The sequence below is a fragment of the Pogona vitticeps genome, chromosome 1, assembly GCF_051106095.1.
Source record: "Pogona vitticeps strain Pit_001003342236 chromosome 1, PviZW2.1, whole genome shotgun sequence".
Taxonomy (NCBI): domain Eukaryota; kingdom Metazoa; phylum Chordata; class Lepidosauria; order Squamata; family Agamidae; genus Pogona; species Pogona vitticeps.
The window spans coordinates 151,359,494-151,385,779 of NC_135783.1; the positions used below are offsets into that span (position 1 = coordinate 151,359,494).

At 43.6% G+C, this 26,286-nt stretch overlaps 2 long non-coding RNA genes across 2 annotated transcripts in view; both read right to left on the bottom strand.

Annotated features, from left to right (window-relative positions):
* Nucleotides 1–26,286, bottom strand: part of LOC144587783 (uncharacterized) — a 65,457-nt gene that overhangs the window by 27,758 nt on the left and 11,413 nt on the right. The window lies entirely within an intron of this gene.
* LOC144587760 (uncharacterized) overlaps nt 7,995–26,286 on the bottom strand; it is a 29,602-nt gene continuing 11,310 nt past the window's right edge. The window contains exon 2 of the long non-coding RNA XR_013542917.1: nt 7,995–16,373. This is a non-coding gene — a long non-coding RNA (uncharacterized LOC144587760). The remainder of the gene's footprint in view (nt 16,374–26,286) is intronic.

The following is a 26,286-nucleotide window of genomic DNA, read 5'->3' on the forward strand; positions in this document are numbered from 1 at the left end:
TAAATATTTGTGAAATGCAGCCTACTGTGTAGGTAAAAATGATTGAGAGAGATGGTTACACTCACCTTTATTTCTCTGGGCAAATGTCATTTCCTCTGTGCCAAAAAGCAATAATAAAACAGCCATTGCATACAGGTGTCATTAACAATGTAGAGGCTTCAGAAATCTGTATTAATATAATCTATATTAGAGCAGTCAGCAAAGAGCAAACATGTGTGCAAACTTCTGAGCTATCCAGAATTCTTCAGCAGGGATGATACTAGACATAGCAGGGTGTAGATTAATATTGAGTAATGTTTGATTTAAGTCACACTGGTGACTTGACTGAGACTCTACTTGGGGGTTTTGTTGTTGAAGACTTGGACCTGACTCATGACTTGGATCCATTTTTCTAAATCATGTTGTCAAGTCTCTATGAGGGATGGGTCTTCCTAACTGCTTCTGACAGCGGTGATGGGAGCAGGTAGAGAGGCCATCGAGTTGAAACTCAGACTTGAACCTTGGGCTTGGGACTGAAGACTTGAAATCAGACTCTGACCCAGAGACTTGCCAACATCCCTGTTCATTAATCAGCCCAACAAAAAGTAAGTCATTAGCAAGAAAGGTCTGGATACAATGGTGTCATTCTGCTAGTAGAAACTATTCCATCAACAAAGCTGAAAAAGGGCTATTCCCCTTCCCATTAGAGTCCCCACATGCCATTAAATTCTCTTTTATAAAAGAGAAGTGCTGCATTTTGGGAGAAACCTGTAGCAAACTCGCTCCAGTGAGTGGCCCACATTTCACTGACGAGAACCCCAGGCAAATGTTCACTTTGTGTACAAAGCAAACACAGGCGGAGCGGGTAGCCCACTAATTTCTCTCCCTCAGTCTCCTCTTCCCATTCCTCTTTATGTGCAGAGGGCATTAGGATGAGCTGGAGAACTATGGAAGCTCTCCACACAGTTGAGAAACTTGGAGGTGACTATTGTCCTCTCCCTCCTCAGGGATTCACATGTGAAGCAAGAACTCATGCCGGGCTGAGAGTACTGCATGGGGGTGTGTCAGAGTTCAGTCCTAATCATTCAGAAATGCAGTGCCAAATTCTGAAGTGGAGGCACTCAGCATGATCATCTTCTCAGCCACATCTCTAAAAACTGCAGCCAGCTGAGTTGATTTATACTATCTCCACCCGGGACAGGAATTTTGTAAATCTAATGGGTCTTAACTGCCCCATCTATGTCAACCCCTCTTTCACCCAATGCTCTGGATGACAACAGGGCTACGTCATTAGATTATACTGCTCCTCATACATACCTATTCAAGCTCAGAAGGGGGAAGAAAGGGTGATTGCAGATAAGATGTCTTTCCCCCTTCTAATAAAAAGGCCCTGTGCCTTGACCCTGAGGGCCATGGCACCACAACAATCATGTAAACATTTCTTCTCAGAAGTAAACCCCATTGTCATCCAAGGAGTGTGGTGTACAGCTAGGTACGTAACAATAGGAGTACAGCCTCAATGTCTTTGCGAGCAGTGCGTTTGTAAGCTCAGAGACTGTAACAGACATCTATTCCACTTACCTTCCACAATCATAACGGCAGACCTTTTGATCATAGTTTCTTTTCCAGGCTAGTCCTCTAAACATGGTGGTCTCCAAACATTTTTAATTTCAATTTCCATGATGTCCACCACCGGCAGTGTTTGCTATGATGGGACTCACAGACTAAAGCATATGCAGGGCACCAGACACGAGATGGTTGGTATGACAGAACGACTAGTCATACTTTTGTCTCAGTGCAGAAATTGGTGCATTTTCTGGTATTGTCCAAGCGCTAGTTCTGCTCTTACTATTTCCGCCTGTGAGTATTTATAATGGAGCTACTTCTCAATCCTAACCATTATTCCAGGGTAGCGTGAGTGTCTACACAGAGAAGATGTCTCAAATAGAGCCATCAATCCATTTCCATCACCGACCTTGGGCAAGATTCTTATCCAACATTCCTAGGAATGGCAAAGACTGAAAATGGAACCATCTGTGTACAAGGTATGGGCTAGTCTATCCCTAAGCTAATGGCCCTTCTCAAAGTTATTGGGGGTTAGCCCATCCCAGCCTTTCGACACTTACACCAAATCAGAAGGAACATGTGGGGAACATGACCTGGAAATAGACTGGAAATAGCTACACGTGGAATCTGAGATCCTGAAGTTATTGTGGCTTTTGTCTTCTTGTCTGCTATTTTCCCCAGTGATTTGCATCCGTGCTTTCTCTCCTGTTGGAAGCTGTCAAACCATTGATCTATCTAGCCCAGGATCGGGAGAGTGATAACTCTTGGACTCTTACTTTATGTCCAAGGCAAGAATACAAAATGGTGCCCGCACGCTCTGTTTCTCAATCACCAAAAAGAGTCCAGGCAGTGTTAAATCATGAACATACACAATTCTGTGTGAAGTTTGAAATTCATAACGCTTTGCTCAGTTTCATAGAATCATGGAGTTGGAAGGGGGCTTATAAGGCCATTGAGTCCAACTTCTTGCTCAATGCATGAATCCAAATCAAAGCACATATGAATTTGAATGTGTAAACCTTATTTAGCTATTCTTGGGGTTCTGCATGCAAGCAGAGACCTTTCCCCTGAAGACTTTCCACTTTCTTTGCATTGAAAGTGACGATGGAAATGGGAGTACTAGTTATTCCTCTCTCTGCATGGTGAGCTACTCCAGAGTAGGAAGTGAGTGAACAGAACTTGCATATGAAATATACCCTTCTCCTAACAGCACAGCATGCTTGGGATAGTAGATGCACGTTGCATATACTTTGCCTGCACTTCTCAATTTGCCATGCTCTTGTTAAAGCTCCGACTGTTGGCAGCTCTCACTGGCAGTAGCTTTCCAGGGTTTACGGCAGAAGTTTTTCCTAGCCTTACCAGGATATTCTTCCCGTTTTCTTTGTGGTCTCCCATCTAAGTACTACCCAGGCTTGCCTGATGTTGCTTATTTTCCAAAATTGGTTGAGATTAGATATGTTCTGTGTGATATTGGTGGTAAGCCATAAGCTAACCATTACTCTTACTTCGTGATTGGAGGCTGTAATTGACCACATTTAAAAATCTTGGCTCTCATGCCAGTTCGTTCTTTCATCATTCTTTCCATTAGATATTGGCCAACAATGTCCCTGTGAATATTTTATTGCTGCTCTGGTTTTTTTTTTTGTTTTTTTTTTTTTTTGCACTATGCAGTTAATGCATTCTGTAACATTACCTTATGAGCACTGTAATCTAACTGGTTAATTAACTACTTCGAAATCCTGGCAGTGAATCTGATTTCTTTTATTAAAAAAAAGAAGCAGAAGCTTTAGACTGTTGGCCACTCTAACATAAAGTGTTGGAACTCAAATAAAAATGTCACCATGATTTAATATCTCGATGATTGCTTTCCTGTTGTTTTGGCATCCTGCAACACTGGAAATATTTGCTTTATTTCCATGCAGCAGGCAATATTTTGAAAGAGCTGTAAACTCTGGACGAGTGGCTTTTTAAAGCCTTCATAATATTTTTTCAGCTGTCCTTCCTAATTACAGTAGCTAAACACAGAGAAAATAAAAAAGCAAATTTAGCACCTGTTCTTTTTTTCTTTTAAGTTATCTTCTTCATTCTAGGGAAAAGACAAAACGAAAACAACTGCTGGATAGCTCAGCGACTTAAGTATCTGGTTGTAGAGCCAGAGGTTGGGAGTTCAATTCCCTACTGTGCCTCCTTAGGAGGGACTGGACTTGATGGTCCCTTCCAGCTCTGCAGTTTGATGATGATGATGATGATGATGATGATGATTATACAAAGGTCAGCTGTGTGTTTCTTAACATATAGGTTTATGAAGGCATAAACATCTGAGTTGTAAATCACAGCTGAACAATGACATTTTCAACTTCAATAGGGGATTTTTTTACTGAGGTTGCTGTGAGTATAGATACTGGCTTTCCAACTGCTCTGCCTGAACCAAGGCACACATATACTGTATGTGGCTGCAATGTTCTTGTGAGTACTAATACTAAAAGATATTTGGTGGAGCACGTAATTTTGTCCCTGAATAGCGAGACTGGTAATATTGTGGTTGGGGTCTCCTGATGACAGGCCAACCAAGAAACATTGGCCAAATAACTCTCAATAGATTCACCTAGAGCCAGCATGGTGGAATGGGTAGAGCAGAGGTCGTCAACCCCCGGTCTGCGGCCCATTGCCGGTCCATGGCTTGAGCCTGACCGGGCTGCAAAGACAGACCTCCCGCCCCCCCACACACAAATACTCCCCTCCCCCCAGCTGCTTTGTGCACGTGCGTGTCAGAAGCGTGAACGCTCCCTCACCCCTTCATGCAAGCCCCCGTGTGCGCAAAGCAGCTATGGGGAGGGGAGTGCATGCGGAGGGGGGGTGGGAGGTCTGCCCTTGCGGCCTGGCGGCGGCAACGGGGCTGGGGGGAGCCAGAAGGCAGGGCGAGGCCCGGGTGTTCCAGTGGCCCTCCTCCCAGCAGCGACGGCTGGGGGGTAGGCAAGAGCCGGATAAAATTAAAAAGACTCCCAGGCTTCCACCACCACTGCCATGGGTGGGCAGGTGCTTCTGCGCATGCACGAAGTGGTGAGGGAACGCGCGCACATTCCCCAACCACCGTGCGTGTGCGTCAGAGAGGGCAAGCGCAAAGGGCCACCCCACCTCCATCAGGGACTCCGCCGGTCCGGACTAGTAAAAAGGTTGAGGAACTCTGGGGTAGAGGACTGGACTAAGCCCCAGGGGATTTGGGTTGCTCTGCAACCTTGAACATTTCACATATTTCAAAAGCCATGTTAGGATCACCATAAGTAGGAAGCAACTTGATGGCATATCACACACAGAGACTTGACCAAGCTGCTGGGCTTTATAAACATTTTTGCCTGGATGAAATCTTTTTTTTTTTTTTAAGAGGAAAAAGGTGGAAGAATTGAAGCTCCTTGTTCAAGCTCAGATAAGGATCTCATTGCAGATGTGGCTCCCTTAGGCTTAAGAGGCTACTAAATCTCTTGTTATCTGCCCTAAAGTTAGGGTTTTCTGTTATTGCTTGATACATTTGTGAAAGTGTGCAGCAGAATCTAATACTGCCTGCTGTCAAAGACGAATGATAGATTAAGCCATCGGTCTAATCCAAGAAAAACTGTTCTTGTAAGCACAATTGTTTCCAAGGCTTTCTCTGAACCTGGATTTCACCTGTAAACCATCTTGGCAGCTTTCACTGAGTTAAAACACTGTCCTTGGTTTTCTTCTAGGGGAAACAGCCGAGCAGCAATAATTTTCCAGCTCTCTGAGTGTCCTGCTCCCAATGTTTGAGCCAGAGGAAATGAATTTCAATCTATGAAAACTCAAATACAGTGGTGCCCCGCTTGAAGATTATCTCGTTAGATGAGGAAATCGCTTAACGATGAACTTTTTGCAATCGCTTTTGCAATCGCAAAATGATGTTTTAATAGGGAAAAATTGCTTCATGATGATCGGTTCCCTGCTTTGGGAACTGATTTTTCGCTTAACGACAATCAAAACAGCTGATCGTTGGGCTTTCAAATGGCCGCCCGCTGTGTAAAATGGCTCCCTGCTGTGTTTTAGGATGGATTCCTCGCTTTACAGGCACAGGAAAATGGCCACCCTATGGAGGATCTTCGCTGGATGCTGAGGTATTTCACCCATTGGAACACATTGAACCGGTTTTTTCAATGCATTTCAATGGGATTTTTACTTTCACGTGATGACATTTCGTTCTACAGTGATTTTGCTGGAACAGATTATCCTCGTCAAGCGAGGCACCACTGTATGCTATCCTTTAAGGAGCCATAATAGTTGTCTGTCCTTGCTTCCCTCACCAACATGCTGAAAGAGACATGGCTATGTCTTTGGAATCTCCCCAAGTTTTTTGTATTTCATCAGCATCTCCCCTCTTCTTCTTATAATCTCCTCCCATAGCTCAGCAGTGGAGGTAGGGAAAGAGTTATGCATTTTCAGTTTAGCTGCAGAGCCTGGAAAAGGTATGTTTTGGGGCTACAACATCCAGAATCCTTTAGTCATAATGGCAAGCAGCTGGGGATACAGAAGATGGATGAGCAACAGAAAGAAGAAATTGCCTACACATAGGGCAATGGATGGAAGAATTCCACCCTCTCCAACAACACAATGGTCAAAACTCTCTTCTTAATATAGAAAATTATAGCAGAGGAGGTCCATTTGGTGAGTCAGCACCTCCATAAATTCCATGGAGTCAAATGGACCTATTCTAACTGTGCTTACCTTGTTTCAGCAAGTCACAGATAGCGTAGCCCCATTTGAATCAATGGAACCCATTACATCGCCATTGATGTAATGGGCCTCCTCTGGTGCAATTTACCACATGAAGCAATAGGATTTTAGCCAACCTGTCTACTATCCATGTAAGAGAGGCCAGTTTAAACAGAAAGGAATATTGCATATTGGCCAGGATCATGTTTGTTAGGGCCACCACCGTGACTCCATCAGAGTAAAGCTCAATGTCTAAATGCTGCCAGTTATGTCAGGGTTATTTTTTTTTACTTGCCACACAATAGCCACTTGGCGACTGACTAGACTGACTAGAAGAAGAAGCACTGATTTAACTGGTGGCAATTCACCACAGAACTGTAAGCCAATGGGGTTACACTGGGATGTAAATATGTAACAGGATTCTGGTTGTCAATTAGTTCTTCAGGTAGCACCTCTTCTTGCCTGAATCATTTCAGCACCTGTCCTTGAAAACGATGCACTGACTTACACTGACAAAACCAGGGGGTTGCAGACATCAGCAGAATTAGTGGTGGGAAAGAGCAGTGGTTCCCGACGTTGGGTCCCCAGATGTTCTTGGGCTACAACTCCCAGAAGCCTTCACCTCTAGCTGTACTGGCCAGGATTTCTGGGAGCTGTAGTCCAAGAACATCTGGGGACCCAATGTTGGAAACCACTGGGACAGAGGTTGTGCTCCTCCTTTCAAGGAGAATGCAACCAGAGCTATAAGGAAAGATGGGGATTTGAAGTTTGCCCTATGAGAGATCATCCCTCCCCATTTACTTGCTGTAATCCAAACCGCATTGTTCTTTGGAATTATTCACACCTCATATATGTCAGTATAATATAAAAGACTGAAGTCAGGGTTTGTGCTGATGAGGATTTTACTTGGCTGTTGCACACAGTCTGCTTTGTCAAGGCACCTCATTTCTATCTTGCAGCTCTTCTGTTGAGCCTCTCTCTGGTGAGCACAGATGGAGAAAGGAGCCAGTCTGTGGTATCTAGTGAATTTTAATACCTGCTCATTCATTCTCTCAATTTCAGAGATTGTTTGTTTGTATTGTTTTTAAACCCACCAGACAGAATGTTGATTCTGAACCATAAAATTGACTGAAATCCATGCAAAACATGCAGCTGTACGAGTACTTTGTGGTATGAACCAACCTGGTAGTTGCCTTGCTGAAAATGAGAGAAAAACAATCAACGAGGCAATGTTTTTAAATCAACATTCAGCTATTTTGGCCTGCTAAATTTTGAGTCCCGCTACTGCAATTTGAAAGATACGAGATGCCACTGATGAACAACACTGTTAACATACTAAAATGGAAGGAAGCATGCTGTGTCTTAGATTTGTCTGAGGCACATAGACTGTTTTACCTCTCCTGCAGTAAAACCTAAAAACACTGCCTCTAATTTGTCGATCTCCTGCAGGTCTGACAGCACAGGCAGAGTAACATGGTCTGCCAAAGTGAGGCAATCTTCTGCATCATTCTGCCCTGTGTGCTATGCTCAGAGGAAAGACCTCTCAAAGCCAAGCATCTGGGCATGGCTTGCCATTTGCATCCAACATTTCTCTCACCGAGCTGCCAACCCTTGTGCTTCTCTTTGCAAGGCATGCAGAGGGTGAGTAATGCAGATGAAGTAGCAGCCACAAGCAATGGGAAATGGGCTGGGAAATGCAGTAGGGGCCTCTTTCTACCTCAGCTGGTAAGAGAGCTAGCACTAAGATCCCATTCCTTGGGGTTTCAGGGCTAAACCTGACGCCAGGGGAAAGGCCTGTAGGATGTCACCATTTTCAATTGGTCCAATGTACAAGTGGTCAAAATGGCAAGCAAGAGTCAATCGCTAGCTAGGCCAATTGATTGGGCACTTGGGACAAGACTCTCCATATCCTGCTTTGCTTCAAATGGTACCATGGGCCTCTATGTGTGCATTCACTGGGTTTCCCGCCATCTCCTGCCCTTGCCCGTGGGTTATTTGGTGTTCAGTGAACACAAAACATCTTCAAAGACCTTTGTTCTGAGACAGGGAGTCCTGCCACCAGTTGAGAATGGATGGAGATAGGCATCCAGGCTTTAAAGCTATCACACAATATATACGGTAAAACCAGACTTTATCTTCCTTCAGTGCCACTTATCCTGAGATTTGTCTCTTCCCCCAGAGAGTCAAAGAAGCATCATACAGTAATTCTAAATCTTCCACCTGTGAGGCCCAGCAAGTCTAGCTCACCTTGCAACTGAAGCTTCACTATCACTGCCCTAGGGTCACAATCCTCCCACTTTTTATTTCTGGATCCTTTGAAAATTGATGAGGTTCTTCCATTTTAACTGTTGCAACCTTGCCTTTCTAATGTGATAGATGTGCTTGGTTTGTTTGTTTATTTGTTTTGTGAGAGACATTCTACCAAATGAGGGGGAGATATTTCTTAGTTCTACCCTCAGGTCTGGTTCAATAAGGTTAGTAGTAACTAGTAAATGTTTAGAGGAAAATTAATAGTTTTTACCAGCACCACATTATGGCATTCATAATCTCTTGGCCAAAGCAGTCTTGGTGAGTTCTGTTGGACAAAACTAAATCAAGGGCAGAGCCAGGCAGAGAAGTTCTTGATTGCTCTGTTTCTTTCTATGGAGCATCTGAATGGCGGCCACAGATCTCCAGTGTCTTGTGGCCTACAGTTTGAGAATCTCTGACCCCAAGCAGAAACTGTCAGCACAGTTTTTGTCATACATATTTTATTGTTTGCTAGAAGAATCCCCACTAATACACATCAAGTAGTAGACATCAGTAGTGGTTTAAATGTGGAGGCACCTACTTCCCCTGGCAATTAAAACTGTTTTGGTTTCCTAATAGACTGTCTCTGCTGATCTCTTCTCATTGCAGCCTCTCCGTTTTTCTCGGGCTTTCAAAATTCACAGCTTGTAAAAGCGGTTGGTTGGCCACAGATGGTTCTGGACCCTTCTTCCAGCACACACTGTGACCGTCTGCTCCTCTTCACTAAAGCTTTCAAAAATCATCAGTGTGATTTTTGCAGCAGTCCTTGTGATCTGGAAAGAACATCGACTACCATCAAGTTCATGTCAAGATGGAATGATCTGGAAGTGTGCCACAGCATGCTTCACTTCCTTCTTAAGTTGAACTAAGCCACTGACTTTGAGCATGTGCTGCCACTTAAATACTGACTGCATTATATGAGCCTTGCCAAACTTATGACTACAGTTCCCATCTTACATACCCATAATAACCACTGAATGGTAGTGATGGGGTTTCAGTCTAACATACCTGAAGGGGATCAGGCTGGGTGAAGGTTGCATTAGATCAGGGGTTCCCAAACTTTTCAGGACCATACCTCTTTTTTGATTTTTGAAAACCCTCACATCTCCACACCTCCACTTTACCATCATCCAGCCCAGTTTTTAAATTAAAAATTCAATTCATACGGTAAAGTTTTAAAATAACACAAACAGTAAAGTCTATTAAAAATTAAAAATAACAAATAAGTGCAAGTCGTTGTGCTTGCCACAGAAAGTTGGTCACAGTATACTTGACCTTAAGTAACATGACTAAGTAAAAGCTGAAATGGGACTGAATGGAACGGAGCAGGCACTTCTTAATGAAAATTGGTGTCATAAATAGTGGGATCTGATGAACACTATTTTAGACTTCCGACAGAACAAATATTACTCTTTATTAACCCTTTATTGCACCAAACCCACTGGTACAGCACACAATGGCAGGAATGACAACTTCTGAGTAGGATAAACAATTAGCAAACATACGTGATTAGATGAGACAGATACAGCAAACTACAAACCATCCCCAGGAACAACATCCCGGTACTCGTTCTGGGCAGAAAAATGATATTGTGAAAAAATAGACCAGAATGGTAACTTCCAGCTAAGACGGCTTCATGAGATACACCCGTCCCACCTACATTGAGGGAACAGATGAAATCAGCCACAGAAAACTCCTAGAAGCAACTCCTGGAAGAGTCTGGAATGGTGGCTTCCAAGAAGGCCAGCTCAGCAAAATTCACCCATCGCTCTAGAGGAGGCGGATACAAATAGCTATAAAATACCCCAAGGAACGTTCACTCTGGGCAGAAAACTGCTAATTACCAAACAAAACAAAACAAAAAACAAACAAACAAACAAAAAAAACAGCCTAAAACAATGAATTCTGTGCAGGACAAACCAATGAAATTCATATAGTTCCATATATATCTCCAGTTTGACTTTTTTAAAAAAAAATTTTGAGAGACCTTAGGAAAGCCTGTCTCCAGGGCCAACAGGATGAAAACCGATGCTCCTAGACATCTGTAGGAGCAGGAAATCATGATTGTTCTTTTTTTATTTAAAAATGTTTCTTTTTTCCTTTTCCTTTTTTTTCATGGAGCTGTTGAAGATCCTGGGAAACTTCTTAAATGCCCCTTGGAGACCTCATGTGGCCCACAGGCCACACTTTCTTCACATATTTGCTCCTATATATTCAGAAAATATTAAGTAATAAATACATTATATTCATCAAATATTAAACAAAATGAATATGTGTTTATTTTTTAAGCCTACTTACTGCCAGAAAATGAAGAACATTAATATGAACTGCCTCATTACTTCAACAATAATTCTTTCCATTTCAAACATTCTCTGAAAGCACAAAACAATTACTATTCTTAGAAAGAGTGGAGAGTGTGTGGCATGAATATATACCATGCCACATAAAGTGTGAAATTTACAATGTTTGAGTGAGCTGTGTTCAGTCACTGTTACCCAAATTAGGAGAGAGTGGCTAACCTCCCCCCATCACTTTTTACACATCGTTGTTTAGTTGTTAAGTCGTATCTGACTCTTCGTGACCCCATGGACCAGAGCACACCAGGCCCTCCTGTCTTCCACTGCCTCCCGGAGTTTGGTCAAATTCATGTTGGTAGCTTCGGTGACACTGTCCAAACATCTCGTCCTCTGTCGTCCCCTTCTTCTCTTGCCTTCACACTTTCCCAACATCAGGGTCTTTTCCAAGGAGTCTTCTTATGAGATGGCCTAAATATTGGAGCCTCAGCTTCAGGATCTGTCCTTCCAGTGAGCACTCAGGGTTGGTTTCCTTCAGAATTGACAGGTTTGACCTCTTTACAGTCCAGGGGACTCTCAAGAGTCTCCTCCAGCACCACAATTCAAAAGCATTGATTATTCGGCAGCCAGCCTTCTTTACAGTCCAGCTCTCACTTCCATACATCACTACTGGAAAAACCATAGCTTTGACTATGCGGACCTTTGCTGTCTAGGTTTGTCATCGCTTTCCTCCCAAGAAGCAGGAGTCTTTTAATTTTGTGGCTGCTGTCCCCATCTGCAGTGATCATGGAGCCCAAGAAAATAAAATCTGTCACTTCCTCCATATTTTCCCCTTCTATTTGCCAGGTGGTGATGGGACCAGTGGCCATGATCTTTTTTTTCCAGACCATTTTTTGCGCTCTCCTCTTTCACCTTCATTAAGAGGTTCTTTCATTCCTCCTCAATTTCTGCCATCAGAGTGGTATCATCTACATATCTGAGGTTGTTGATATTTCTTCCGCCAATCTTAATTCCGGTTTGGGATTCATCCAGTCCTGCCTTTCGCATGATGTATCCTGTATATAAGTTAAATATGCAGGGAGACAATATACAGCCTTGTCGTACTCCTTTCCCAATTTCGAACCAATCAGTTATTCCATATCCAGTTCTAAGTGTTGCTTCCTGTCCCACATATAGATTTCTGGGGAGATAGATAAGGTGGTCAGGCACTCCCATTTCTTTAAGAACTTGTCATAGTTTGCTGTGGTCCACACAGTCAAAGGTTTTTGTATAGTCAATGAAGCAGAAGTAGATGTTTTTCTGGAACTCTCTGGCTTTCTCCATAATCCAGCGCATGTTAGCAATTTGGTCTCTAGTTCCTCTGCCCCTTTGAAATCCAGCTTGTACTTCTGGGAGTTCTCGGTCCAGATACTGCTGAAGTCTACCTTGTGGGATTTTGAGCATAACCCTGCTAGTGTGTGAAATGAGTGCAATTGTACGGTAATTGGAGCATTCTTTGGCACTGCCCTTCTTTGGGATTGGAATGTAGACTGATCTTTTCCAATCCTCTGGGCACTGCTGATTTTTCCAAACTTGCTGGCATAACGAGTGCAGTGCCTGATTTTTTCACATAGAAAGCATCAAAACCACAGAGGAGATGCATACACCCTATCAGAACACAAACCCCCTCATATTTGTCATTTTCCACATGTAGAAGGCAGTGGCTGAAAGGAGAGAGACTAGGCATTTCCCGATACGTTTATCCAGATAGGCAATGATTGAACCAGAAGGCAGCTTTTCCTAATGGTCTGGCATACTTGGGATAGTAGAGGCATATTTTATACACTTTTTCTGTGCCCCTCAGCTTTGCATGCAATATGCATATGCTTGATTTGTCTCAGACTTGTTAATGCCTCAGACCCTTCCAAGACCTTTGGGAGCTTTTGAAAATACTACTCCCCACAGAACGGAAAGCGCTGGCCCATGATTTGGTGTGATTATTCGGTTTGGGCTCATTAAGAATTGATTTAAAAGGTGGACTTTAAACTAGGCCTGGAGCTTATAAAAAGGCTCTTCACTGACATTATTATCATCAACATGCTCCTATTAAAGGAAATTGAATTCCTTGCCCTTAAAAGTGCCTGTAGTGTTTGCTCAGGTAAAATGCCTGCACGTGTTCATTAAGGTTTGCCTGCTCCCGCCATTCCCTCTGCTCTTTTTCAGTCACTTTCATTTCTGTGCCCACTGAAAATCATCTTTATTCCCACTGATAAAAAATTAGCAAGCAAAGAGCTTTCAATCAGATAACTGCTTTTGACTACCTGTGCTCCTGGAAACTAGATTACAGGCCACAAAGCGAAGCGAAGCAAAACAAAACAAAAACTGAGGAAGCTCATTAAGTCTCAGCTCATTGAATACCTTCGATTTTAATTCTCCCTGGCTGCTTTTGCAATTGAACTGCTTTGATATTACAGGCTAGGAAAGGAGAGGCAAGGAAAACAATATGGCCAAGGAGAGGAATAAGTGGAGCCTCTTATGGCAGGTCAGGGACGTGGTGGCGCTGTGGGTTAAACCGCAGAAGCCTCTGTGCTGTAAGGTCTGTAGATCTTCAGCTGTAAGATCGAATCCACGCGACAGAGTGAGCGCCCGTTGCTTGTCCCAGCTCCTGGCAACCTAGCGGTTCGAACGCATGCAAATGCGAGTAGATAAATAGGGACCATCTCAGTGGGAAGGTAACAGCGTTCTGTGTCTAAGTCGCACTGGCCACGTGACTCCGGAAGATTGTCTTCGGACAAAACGCTGGCTCTATGGCTTGGAAACGGGGATGAGCACTGCCCCCTAGAGTCAGACACGACTGGATAAAAATTGTCAAGGGGAACCTTTATGGCAGGTCAGTTTGACAGCATTTTTAAAGGAAAATAGTGCAAGGAGAATGGTCTGTAGAGACTAGGTGAAAATGAGATGCTTTTTCAAGATGGTAGTCTTGGTGAAGTGAAATGGCCTTCTTAGATCATAGCACTGGCATCAAGATACTTGCTCATCAAAAGTTGGTATTTATTCTAAAGACAGCTTCACATTTGGTGGGGATATGTTTCTTTTTTCACCTATCATATGCCACTTTGGTATACACTGTAATGTTTGGGGTGGAAGTGTGGTAGGTGTATTTCCAAATATATATGTATGTTGGGGCCATGAGGAAATGCATCTCTTTAAATGTCTCCCCAAGGTAGCCCCCTTTTTTTTGTAGAAACACGTGCATCTTTTCTGAAATGTCTTATGATAACTGAGAGACAGGTGGCAGACACACAGGAGGCCGTTTCAACACGGATGAGACCGCTGCCAAATGTTGTTAGGAGATGGAAGTTCTGGTAGGAGATGGAAATTGGAAGGGAATTTTGTTGCTCTGATTTGGTTGGTCAGGCAAACTTCAGCCTGTTCATGATCCCCTTAAGTGAGTGTGGAACATCAAAAGTTTTTGCATGTGAAATCAGATTTCACATTCACAATAGGAATGGGTGACAACTTTCTTTCCATTCGTTTTGACGAATATTTGCCCACCAAAATCTGCATATTTCTTCATATTTGGGATTGGAAAATGTCAGTTTTTGTTCTTGATATTTTATCTGAATGTAGGAGAAATTGAAATTGATGAATCTGCCTAGTCAGACCCAGGGCTTTGAATGCTTGACTTTAGATTTCAGTCCATGTATATTCAACCATATTTGTGCTGCTGATTTAGGGTTACTAGCTTTTTTTTTTCCTAAGACGCTCCTCATCTTCATCTATGATATAGCAGGAAGGCAGGAATTTACCAAAATGTTTCTATTACTTTCTGTTCAGGACACAGAATTTGAGTTTTAAACAACCTGAATGCGGGAGAAATTAAAACTGACTGGTTCCCCCATACTGAATTCACAAACAGCATTCAAACCTCAGAATATTTCCACAAGAATTGGTTACTTCCTCCTCCTTGAAAAACAAATGATAGATTTAGCTTTCATGTGCAGTATTTCATTGTATACTATATTTTATAGTGAACCTCTCCATCCTAAAGTTACATTTGGCTTCTACATAGGCGCTCTTACCTTCCCCCAAAATGGGATTGGATGACTTTGGTTAAGAATTTGAATAAACAGACAGACCGTAATGGCAGAGGGGATTGCTCTCTTGGGATTGGACTAAGTGAGGTTGTAATGAGAGATGGAGACCTCAGCAAACAGAAGGACTGTCTGTTTGGCTCCCCCCCCCCCCAAGATGTAACCCAGCTGCATTTGTGCATGGTACTAATAGGCAGTTGGAGGAAATGTTGCTGTAAGCTTTGAACTGTGAATCCCCAGAAGGATAATTCTGCCTGACCATCTCGTTGTCATGGTGACAAAAAGTATCATTACTTATAATGCTACTCTGTGCTACTTGCCAGGGAAGGAAAGGGGATTGCTGAATGTCACAATTTAGTGGCAGGAAATATTTGCATTATCTCTTTGCAGCTTTAGGTTCAAAAAAGCCAAGAGGAAAGCTTTATGGACTACCAGATAAGACCTAGGCCCCAGCCCGTGTGGTACCTTTTGGTAAGTTTTGCACAGGTCAGCAGCACTCAGTGGAGTGTGCAGATCAAGGCCATCACGTGATGACTTCAGCTGCCTCTCAGATATATTTAATTATACTGATTTGATTTGTTTTCTGCCTTTCTTCTCAGGAACCTATTGCAGCTGGCAGCCTACCTAAAGAGACAGTTGAAATCCTGCACTACTCCTGACCTATATGCTGTGAGCACAAAAGTGTGAAAGAAAAGTTTAAGTGCATTTGGCTCAAAACCCCTACACACAACAGCAGTTTGATGCCACGTTAACTGACATGGCTTAGAATTTTCTGCTAAAGAGCTCCCTGCTGAACCCCAGCAGAGAATGCAAAGTGTGCCACTATTGAGATTAACAGACAGTTTAGGGAGTGCCTGAGAAGTGTTTTTTCCAACAGAGGGGAATTTCAGTTGAAGGCTCAGAAAAAAATAGCAGAGGTATTTCCATTGCTGCCCCCTACATTTGCCATTTGAGATTGTTGCCTTATTCTGTCAAGCATTGGGGCTGCCTATACAAAATTATTAGGTACTTGTAACAACTGAGTACAACGGCTTGGTGCAATGGCTTGTTTTTCTTCATGTTGATTCAGGCATAGGTCCCACTATGATCCAGGAGTGTCTACTAGAAAGAAAATGAATATTTTGGGAGTTGATAAAATACTTTTCATTTTATTGTTTCTGGAACGATATTCAAAGATAGGATGGAACTGAAATTCTTAATCTACCAAAGCTCCTAGAGCTGGCTTTCATGCGGATAGGAGTGCTTACTGCTGTCATGTAGGAAATTTAAGGAAGAGCAACTTGCAGAAGAAGTAGAAACTAATAATAGCAATCTGGACACTCCGATATCTCAGTAGCTGCTTAAAAGATGAGAAAGGAGACATACCCAGGACTACATGGTTATGCTCTTGTCTATCACCTCTTGCCGGTTTAGATTACTTCTAAGAAGCGTTGATGTCTTTCCTATGGTTCTGCAATACAGGGGTCGGGAAAGTGTGACTCAGCACATGTTGATGGACTGCAATTTCCCCTGGCTTTTGCCAGTGGGACGTGGTGGTGCTGCGGGCTAAACTGCAGAAGCCTGTGCTGCAGGGTCAGAAGACCAGCAGTCATAAGATCGAATCCACGTGACAGAGTGAGCGCCCGTCGCTTGTCCCAGCTCCCGCCAACCTAGCGGTTTGAAAGCATGCAAATGTGAGTAGATAAATAGGGACCACCTCGGTGGGAAGGTAACAGCGCTGCGTGTCTAAGTCACACTGGCCATGTGACCACGGAAAGATTGTCTTCGGACAAACGCTGGCTCTATGGCTTGGAAACGGGGATGAACACCACCCCCTAGAGTCGAACACAACTGGACAAAAATTGTCAAGGGGAACCTTTACTTTTGCCAGTGTGGCTAACATGGAGGAATATTGAGAACTGGAATTCAGTAACATCTGAAAAGTCTAACGTTTCCCTGCCCTTCTGTAACGTCTACTCAGAAATAAACCTGACTGAGTTTGGAGCCTTACTCTTAAATATGTGTTATAGAACCGCAGCCTAAATCTCTTATCTACTTAGTTACTTGTTTCTAAGTATTCAATACTTAGTTGTAGCATCCATTTCTTTATTTTGAAGGGAGTTGGCAATCATTCCCACTCCTATCCATTAACAGTCACCATGAAAAGCAATTATTCAGAAACATAATAAGCAGTGTGGTATCATTTATGTTTCTGAATTAACTTATTGATGGATTTCATTCAAGTCAATTCTAGCTATGTTTACTCAGATTCAAGTGACACTGTGCTCCAGGAGAGCTACTCTCAAGAAATAATGCACAGGATTGTTGCACCGCCTTAGCCATTTCATTCTCTGGCCATTATTTTATGCTGTATAATTATCTCTGAAAGCAAATTATGTTTGACCTTGCTACAAGGATACAGTACTAAATGGGTGTGAGGCCTGCTGCCCCTTACCCTGTGAGAACTGACGACCATGGTGTCGCCCACCAATAACTTCTTTGGCTCCAGTTTGCTGGTAAGGGTGTTCTTTATTTGGCCAGGTCCTTTCAACAGCGGTGCCCTGTCATGGTCCTCCAGGATCCCAGGGGGCTGAGTTTCCTGCACAAGACCCCTGGAAGCAGTCAGTTCCATATGGGTCTCTGTTCCTGTCAAGGAAGACCCTGAAGTCCTGGTGCTGAACAAGCCCAGTCTGGAAATAGCCCTTTAACAAGGATTGGTAGAGGCAGCTGGCAGCACCTGTTGACTGCTCTCATGCTTCTTGAGGAGCCTCACCCTCGTCTCACACTGGCATTTGCGTTGCCAGCAGCTTAGCTGGATTGAGCATCATAGGACCCACTGGGCATCTTGGGCACCACAGAGCTGGTGGGGCAGGAGCCTTCTCTGGGGCTGCTACAGTGGAGGTCCTTTTCCCCTGGCCTTGGCCCCTTGCCACAGGGAAGCTGCTCACCAAGGCAGTACAAGGCCAGCTCACCTACAACCCACTTTTGGGCAGAAGATGGGATCTAGATGTTCTACCACTGAGCCCAAGGTTTCCTCTTCCTCTGTCAAATCCTCATGGGGTGTCATGGGCCCCAAGGACCCTGAGTCTTCCTCCCCATCCTCATTTAGCCTTGCCACCAGGTCCTCCTCCCAACTTGCCAGGTGCTTTTCCTCCCCCAACTCCCCAGAGACACCTGGGCGTCCCTCCTCCTAGCCTTCCCAAGAGCCCAGAGCGGCTGGTCTGCCAGGTTCCCATGGGGTTTGTGGGGCAAGGGCAGATGGCCCACCAATGGTGGCCCTCTCACAATGAGTCAAAGTGCATGTCCAAGGAGACTCCCTTTGCTGCATTCCTTTCTATGCTCCATCTCCTTCTTTTACAAAACATATTCCAGAAGCCAATGTTTACTTCCTGAGATACTCATCCAAGTTTTTATCTACAGTACAACAATATTGATAGTGAGTTGGATACAGAAACATAATCGAGTCTGGGTCCAACCCATTGTCTTACTTGGTTCCAGTTTTTACCTACTGAAATATTTAAGTTCATTTGCCTAGTAATCAACATGCAGTCAGAGGACTCCATTGGTACAGGTTTACCTACAGACACTTCAGAGTTATACCAGTTTCATACCTCTTTATACATTTGTGGTTACATTGAGGGGCACTGTATCAGTTTCAGTCACTTGGGTAGAAGAAGAAAAAGAGAGAGAAAATCCAGAAAGGGGAGGAAGAAAGCTCTTGAATGAGATGGCATCACAAGTCTGAATCCAGGTGAAATCAGACACTATTACTAGTTTAGGTGGCGTATATATAGAATTTCTAGGTTTGAACCTTCCCAGATAGACAAAACTGATACTTGCTGAGGCAGTCAATCTGTATTTGTGCTATCCTGAGTAAAATCACTGAACATTCTCCCAATCAAGGACACATTCTGTCTCTCTCTCAGTAGCATGTGTTTTTTTTATCAATTGCTCAAAAATCCTCTGGTTTATGAATGTAGGATATTATGTTCTGTACCCATGATTCAAGTAGACAGGAAATGGCCTGATATTGCTACACAGTATTGTGCCCACATTATCTGCAGGAAAAAGGATGCAAGCTTTATATTGAATGTTGACAACACCAATGGTAACAGTCAAGATGGTCTACAGGGTACCCTCTTCTGCTCACTACCATTCACAAAGTGATACTGCTCATGGAGAAAATCCCAGAAGCTGACCCTTTTTTTCATCAGTTCACCACTTCTCACCCAAACAAAAAGCAATTGTCAGGGCTGTTTTTCAACAAGTGTGAATGGTACTGAGCAGATGAGGGTGTGACAAACCCAGACCTACTGGGATCTGCCACACGTTAACTAAGCTGCCACCAACCATTCCCTATAAGAAGTCACACAGACCAGGGATGGATTTTTAAACAAATAAAAGAACAAGGTTTATTTAAATACACACACAGGGAAAATAAAATGATCAGGTGAATCAGATAAAGTAACGTGGCTTATTCTCATTCATACATGCATACAGTTTGGTTCACACAGAACCCTTAACTTGAAGCACAGACCCTGAACCTATCAGTTCTGGCTAACCAACAGACACCTGAACCTATCAGGTTGGTACTCTGACACACAGTAGTACCCTGTCTGACACACAGACTCCCCCACCAGCTTCTTCTTCCCAGCTGCTGCTTCTTCACATCCCAGCGTCTCTTAAACTTCACCACACAGGCATCACATATATATACAGTACAGCCCCTCCTCCTGATGTCCCGCCTTCCACTCCCCATAGGATGGAACTTTCCCTCCAAACCCATGACAGACAGGTAGCATCAGTGCTGTATGTAACACCTCCCCTCTTTATAAGTTGTTTTGTAGGGGGAAAGCTAAGGTGCTTTTTCCCAAAAAACAACCTGGATAAAACACACAACAACAGTTATACATACCATATCATACTTACTTATACTTACATTCTAAGTTAACCATAGCAATTAGGCATTTAAACATTTACCATATACATTACATCAATTTACCTTTATTCATACAAACCAAGTTCCAAAAAACAGGTACATTTAACTTTTTGTCATCAATATATATACATAGTCCATGTTTCTTTCGCCGTCTTCATTCTTCAGGTCTTCTTGACAAGGCGTCAGCAACACAGTTCACTGACCCTCTGACCACCTTCACTTCAAAGTCATAGTCCTGTAGGTTTAAAGCCCACCTCATAAGTTTGCTATTGTGGGTTTTCATTGTCTTTAACCATTGCAGTGGTGAATGGTCAGTGCACAGAACAAAATGTCTTCCCCAGATGTAAGGCTTGGCCTTCTGGATCGCGTAGACTATGGCCAAACACTCCTTCTCCACGGTTGCCAAATGTCTCTCACCTTTTTGAAGTTTCCTACTCAGGTAGGACACTGGATGCTGGTCACCATTCTCATCCTCCTGGCAAAGAACTGCTCCTACCCCGCTGTTAGACGCATCGGTGTAGACGATGAACTCCCGGTCGAAGTCTGGAGCACGCAGCACTGGATACTGGACGAGCGCCTCCTTCAACCTCTGGAACGCCGCCTCACAGTCGCTGGTCCACGGGATGCGGTCATCAGCCTTCTTCCTCGTCAGATCGGTCAGCGGAGCCGCAATCTCGCTAAACCTCGGGATGAACTTTCTGTAGTAGCCCACCAACCCAAGAAATGATTTGACTTTTTTCTTGGTGTTGGGTCTGGGCCAATCACGAACAGCTTCTATTTTGGCCTCGAGGGGTTTTATCATTCCTCCCCCTACCATGTGACCCAAATATTTTGTTTCTGGGATACCCAGCTGCAGTTTGTTCTCTTTGCAGAGCCTAGGCCAAAGCACTTCCTCCCCTGGGTTAAAGTGCCTCTCTCTGCCTTCCTGGTCATCCCAAGCTTTCTTTCTGACCTTTTGAGCTTGCAGGGTCTCTGCTGCTAGCTCTAGGTTTCTCTTTAGGTCATTCCTCAAGGTGTCTATGTATGTCACAACGTCTTGTGGGTCATCCTGGGTGATCTGCTCCCAATTTTGTTTGATCAAATCAAGGGGCCCTTTCACCCTTCTCCCAAATAAAAGTTCAAACGGACTGAACCCGGTACTGGCTTGTGGCACTGATCGATAAGCAAACAAAAGGGATTGCAGCTTCTGGTCCCAATTGTTTGGATTCTCTGCCAAGTAAGCCCTAATCATGCGCATTAGAGTCCCATTGAACTTCTCAGTTAACCCATTACTTTCAGGGTGATAGGCAGTTGTTTCCTTGTGCTTAATTCCACAGATTTGCCATAAGCGTTTCATGAGCTTTGATGTGAACGATGCGCCCAAATCTGTGATTATTTCTGAGGCAAATCCCATCCTGGACATATACCCCACCAAGGCATCTGCCACTGTGTTAGTTTCAATGTTAGTTAAGGGAATGGCTTCAGGGTACCTCGTGGCATGGTCCACAATGGTGAGAATGAACCTGTTCCCCCTCTTTGTGGCCTTGGGCAAAGGTCCCACAATATCCACCCCTATGCATTTGAACGGAGTGTCAATCACAGGCAAAGGGCACAACTTTGCTTTGGTCCTGTCGCGGCTATTCCCCTGCCTTTGACACACATCACATTGTTTACAGAACTCCCTGATCTGCTTCCCTATGTCAGGCCAGTAAAAATTCTGTGTGATTCTCTGCTGTGTTTTGTTCACCCCTAAGTGCACAGCAAACATGTCAGAGTGCCCCCTTTGTAAGATCATGGGGCGATACTTTTCAGGTACCACCAGCTGACTTCTGATCCCATCTCCCCCTTTTGAGATATTCCTCAGGGTCTCTCTATACAAAATCCCCTTTTTCTCTAGAAATCTCACTGGGGTTTCAGGTGTTAGCTGGGCGTCAGTCACCTGTTCAAAACACTTTTGGAGAGTGGCGTCTGCCTTTTGCTCTTGTCCAAATCTGCTGTCTGTGGTTAAGGTTTCCACCACAGCTTCTGAACTCCCCTCTGCTTCCGTCTCTGGCTCATCATTACCCCCCTGAACTGTCCCCGTGGTGGCTTGTGAACGTGTAATCACTAGCACCCGTTTCACATGTTCAGCCAGGTCATTTCCCACGAGCACGGCTGCTGGCAGAGTTGATGAAATTGCTAGCCGCCAAACTCCCCTCCAGCCTTGAAAGTTGACAGGTACCTCTGCTACTGGCAGTGAGATTACCTGCCCCTCAATCCCTGCCACCTTCATGCTCTCATTTGGGATTAGATATTCCCTAGGAATAATATCTGGATGGCACAGGGTCACCTGGGAACAAGTGTCCCGCAGCCCCCGATACTGATGGCCAAGTATTCCTACGTCCACCCCTGCTGTCTCAAACAACTGAGAATCTGTTCTCACCAGTAGGCAGCGCCTGACCTCTACAAGAGGACCATTTTCCTCAGCCTGATCAGCAGATGTAGCTGTTCCAGATTGAGTAGCCATGGCAACAGGCTCCCTCAGTGACAATGAGCCTTGCTCTTTCTGGACACAGAACACAGCTTTTGGCTTGGTTCCACTCGAATCCTGAGGCACAATTCCTTTTAGCTGCTTTAATTTCTCACACTCTGAGATTAGATGGCCCTTTCCCTGACAGAAATAACATTTTCTGGTGTATTTTGAATCTCTCTCATCTTGTTTTGGTTTTCCCTCCAAAATCTGAGGTCTTGGTTTCATGTCTGAGGGCTTCCCTTCACCATGGGCCCCTCCCCCTTGCTGCAATTTCTTCCCTTTTATTCTCAAATCCAGCTCCTTTCGCTTAGCCTCAAACTCAGCCCTGATCTGTAAAATTTCTTCCTCAGCCCTAGCTTTTATCTCTTTTACTTTTTCTTCAGTCTTATCTCTGATTTCCTTTAATTTAATGTCTTTTTGCTGATTATATTTTTCAAGATCTTGCTCACTTTGTCTGGCCTGAGCCTCATACTTTTCTTTTTCCAAAATTTCTTCAACTGATAAATTGTTATTTCTCTTATTGAGGAATGTTAATTCTAATTGTGCCATTCTAATTCTGTGTTTCAGTTCCATCTCTTTTATCCTCATGGCCATTCCCCTTTCCTTGGCATCTGCCTCTGCCTGACTGATTTCAGCTCTTTCTCTTCCTCTCATTTTAAGCTGTTCAATTTGTTCCTCCTTCTCTAGTTCTTTCATTCTGAATTCATGTTCTAGAGATAACTTAAAGTTTCTTAGGTCTCCCTGTGGTTCTCTCACTTCCTCCATTTCCCTCACCCTCAGTTCATGCTGTTGGGCTAGGAGTATTTTTCTGAGTTCTGGGTTCTGTTCTCCCGTGCTCTCATCCTGCACTGAGCCAAATTCATCCTCAGAACCTTGGTCCACCTGGGGTTCTTTCACTTCACCCATTTCTGCCATTTGGCTTCGAGTCAAGGGCATAATCCCCCCCCAGCACAGGCTGCTTCAAAAAGTCAAGCCTCAAAATAAAACGACCACTTTTTTTTTCTTTTGCCTCAGAACCAGCTTTCCCTATAGATTGCTGCTGTCCTTTCAGCACTACTTGCAACAGTTGCGAGCTAGAGTCTACCCCCCTCTGCTGGGCCTCTCAGCAGACAAGCTAGCTCACTGCTATTTCACAGTTTTGCCTCAGCTTTTTCCCGCCAAAACAGGCTGCCTCAGAGCACCCTAATCTAGTCCCCAATCTGAGGTTACACGTTCTTCTACTAGTGCACCCCCCCGTGAGGTACACCTAGAAGATTACCTACGTGCTCTCAGATTGTCCCTGACTAGACCCCCCTTGCTCTGGGCACACTTGCCAAGGCTTTGCTGGACCGCTGGACAACTGGACCAGTCGTATCCCACACGCTGGACACCAATCAATGTGACAAACCCAGACCTACTGGGATCTGCCACACGTTAACTAAGCTGCCACCAACCATTCCCTATAAGAAGTCACACAGACCAGGGATGGATTTTTAAACAAATAAAAGAACAAGGTTTATTTAAATACACACACAGGGAAAATAAAATGATCAGGTGAATCAGATAAAGTAACGTGGCTTATTCTCATTCATACATGCATACAGTTTGGTTCACACAGAACCCTTAACTTGAAGCACAGACCCTGAACCTATCAGTTCTGGCTAACCAACAGACACCTGAACCTATCAGGTTGGTACTCTGACACACAGTAGTACCCTGTCTGACACACAGACTCCCCCACCAGCTTCTTCTTCCCAGCTGCTGCTTCTTCACATCCCAGCGTCTCTTAAACTTCACCACACAGGCATCACATATATATACAGTACAGCCCCTCCTCCTGATGTCCCGCCTTCCACTCCCCATAGGATGGAACTTTCCCTCCAAACCCATGACAGACAGGTAGCATCAGTGCTGTATGTAACAGAGGGTATCTCAACTACTGTAGTGTATGTCTGTCACAGGTTAATTGGGTATTATAAAAGGGGGTTGTGACTTAAAATAGGTTGGGAACCACTGCCCTAAGTGAAAAGAATAAAGTATGTATCAGAAAAAGCAAAAAATATGATACACGACCAAAGTTCTTTTATAAGTTACATTTTTACCGGAGTTAATTTGAGGGCTTTTCCATCTGATGACATGCTGCACCTTCATATATTTGCCAGTTTTCTCTGAGTGAAAATTGTGTGATCGACATAAGAAGGTAGTCAAGATACTCAGTTCAACAGAGGCTTAATAGAAACTGTTCTATGAACTGAGGAGCTCAACCTCCTGCCTGTGTCAACGCCAGACAGGTGGTCTTCCAAAAGTATTCATGTTACAATTCTGTGTGTCCCCTCCCATTACCAATAATAACAATAATAATAAGACAAATTAAAGAGGAGAATGATCCCAAAATTGGAACAAAACCATAGATATTTCTCTTTTGGCTGGAAAACAAGACATTTTGAATAATGAAATGAAAATATTTTCTAACAGTCTTGGGATGCTGTGAATTAATAAATTAACTTTTACAATCAGGTCCATCAAGAAATAAGGAATAAATAGGTGGTTTTAAAAAAAAGAACAGGAAAGCAGGAAGGAAAGGATGGGTGTGTCATTACATCAGTGATGAGTTCCTTCCAGGTTTTACTCAAAGCTTTGAAGGAACTCTCCAAGGTGCTGAACCTGAAATTTTGGACTCTGCATCGAATGTGTAAGTTTCACATCAAAATCCCAAGCAGATGCACTGATATTGAGTGTTCATTGATTATTTTGTGTTTGCAAGACAAGACACAGATTTACCAAGTCACCCTCTTTTCTTTCTGTCATCATGGAACTCAAGGAGGACCCCAGGTGGACTCAGTGTCCAAGCACAAATCCAGGGCTTGCATGATTACATTTTTAAAGTACATTCCCAGAACCTTCTAGCCTACATGGTTCAGGTGTCCTAGAGCTGTAGTTCAACAGTAACTTTTCAACTTTGGCCTTCCATCCCACTCTACAATACAACTTGATAAGCTTATATTTAGCTGTGTGACAGACTGGAGCTTTTTAAAAAAGTGCAGGTGAGCCAGGGTACGTAGACTTGAAAAATGATCCAGTGAAGTTGCAGCAGGCTAAACAAGTAGCAATACTCACATGATGAAAAGATACATTCTTTCTGAGTACAAGCACTTAGAAGAGCTAAAGAAACAGAGCTATTTGCACCTTTTCCTATCCAGGCTGGAGAAATCTGGGAGTTGTAGGGTATTAAAATTAATTTTTCCAAGTTCTGTACTAACCAGACCTGGATCTACCAAACGTTAGCAAAATGACAGGACCAGCCCGTGTCCTAGAATTATTTACATGGAAATCTTGTGAAACAATCCCCACTGACTCCTGCTGAAATATGTAGGGTCGGTCTCTATACCAAATTCTGCCAAAGCCTCAGTTATTAACTGAATCAGACAGATAGCTACGAGGTCCTGACAAAAGCAGGTTCAGTTCTAGGTTCAAGGGAAGCAAATTTACAGAGTTGTTTCAATCCAGAGCACAAATCTGGAGTTTGTTTTTAAAGCAAATGCAAAGATCCATACTATATAGACCTCTGCAGCTGGGTGGGTGTGAAGTTTATCACCCACCCTCTTTAGGGGTCTATCGTGCCTTCAAATTTCATGTACATCAGTGGGAAAACTAAAAGGTTACAGTCATACTAGGTTTCCAATGCAGGTGACTGAGTTTATAAATTGATGCAGATCCAGGAAACAAACTGCTCTAGACTGAATTCATTCCAAAGCCCCATCTTAGCCTCTCATGTACAGTGGTGCCTCGCAAGACGAATTTATTTCGTTCTGCGGTTAAGCCGCCTAGAGTGTTCTTATAGACCAGATGGGCAGGGTACAAATCAAATAAATAAAATTAAAAAATTAAAATAATGTTATCTTGTGAAAAATTCACCTTGCAAAATGTGTTTTCCCATAGGAATGCACTAAAATTTAGTTAATGTGTTCCTATGGG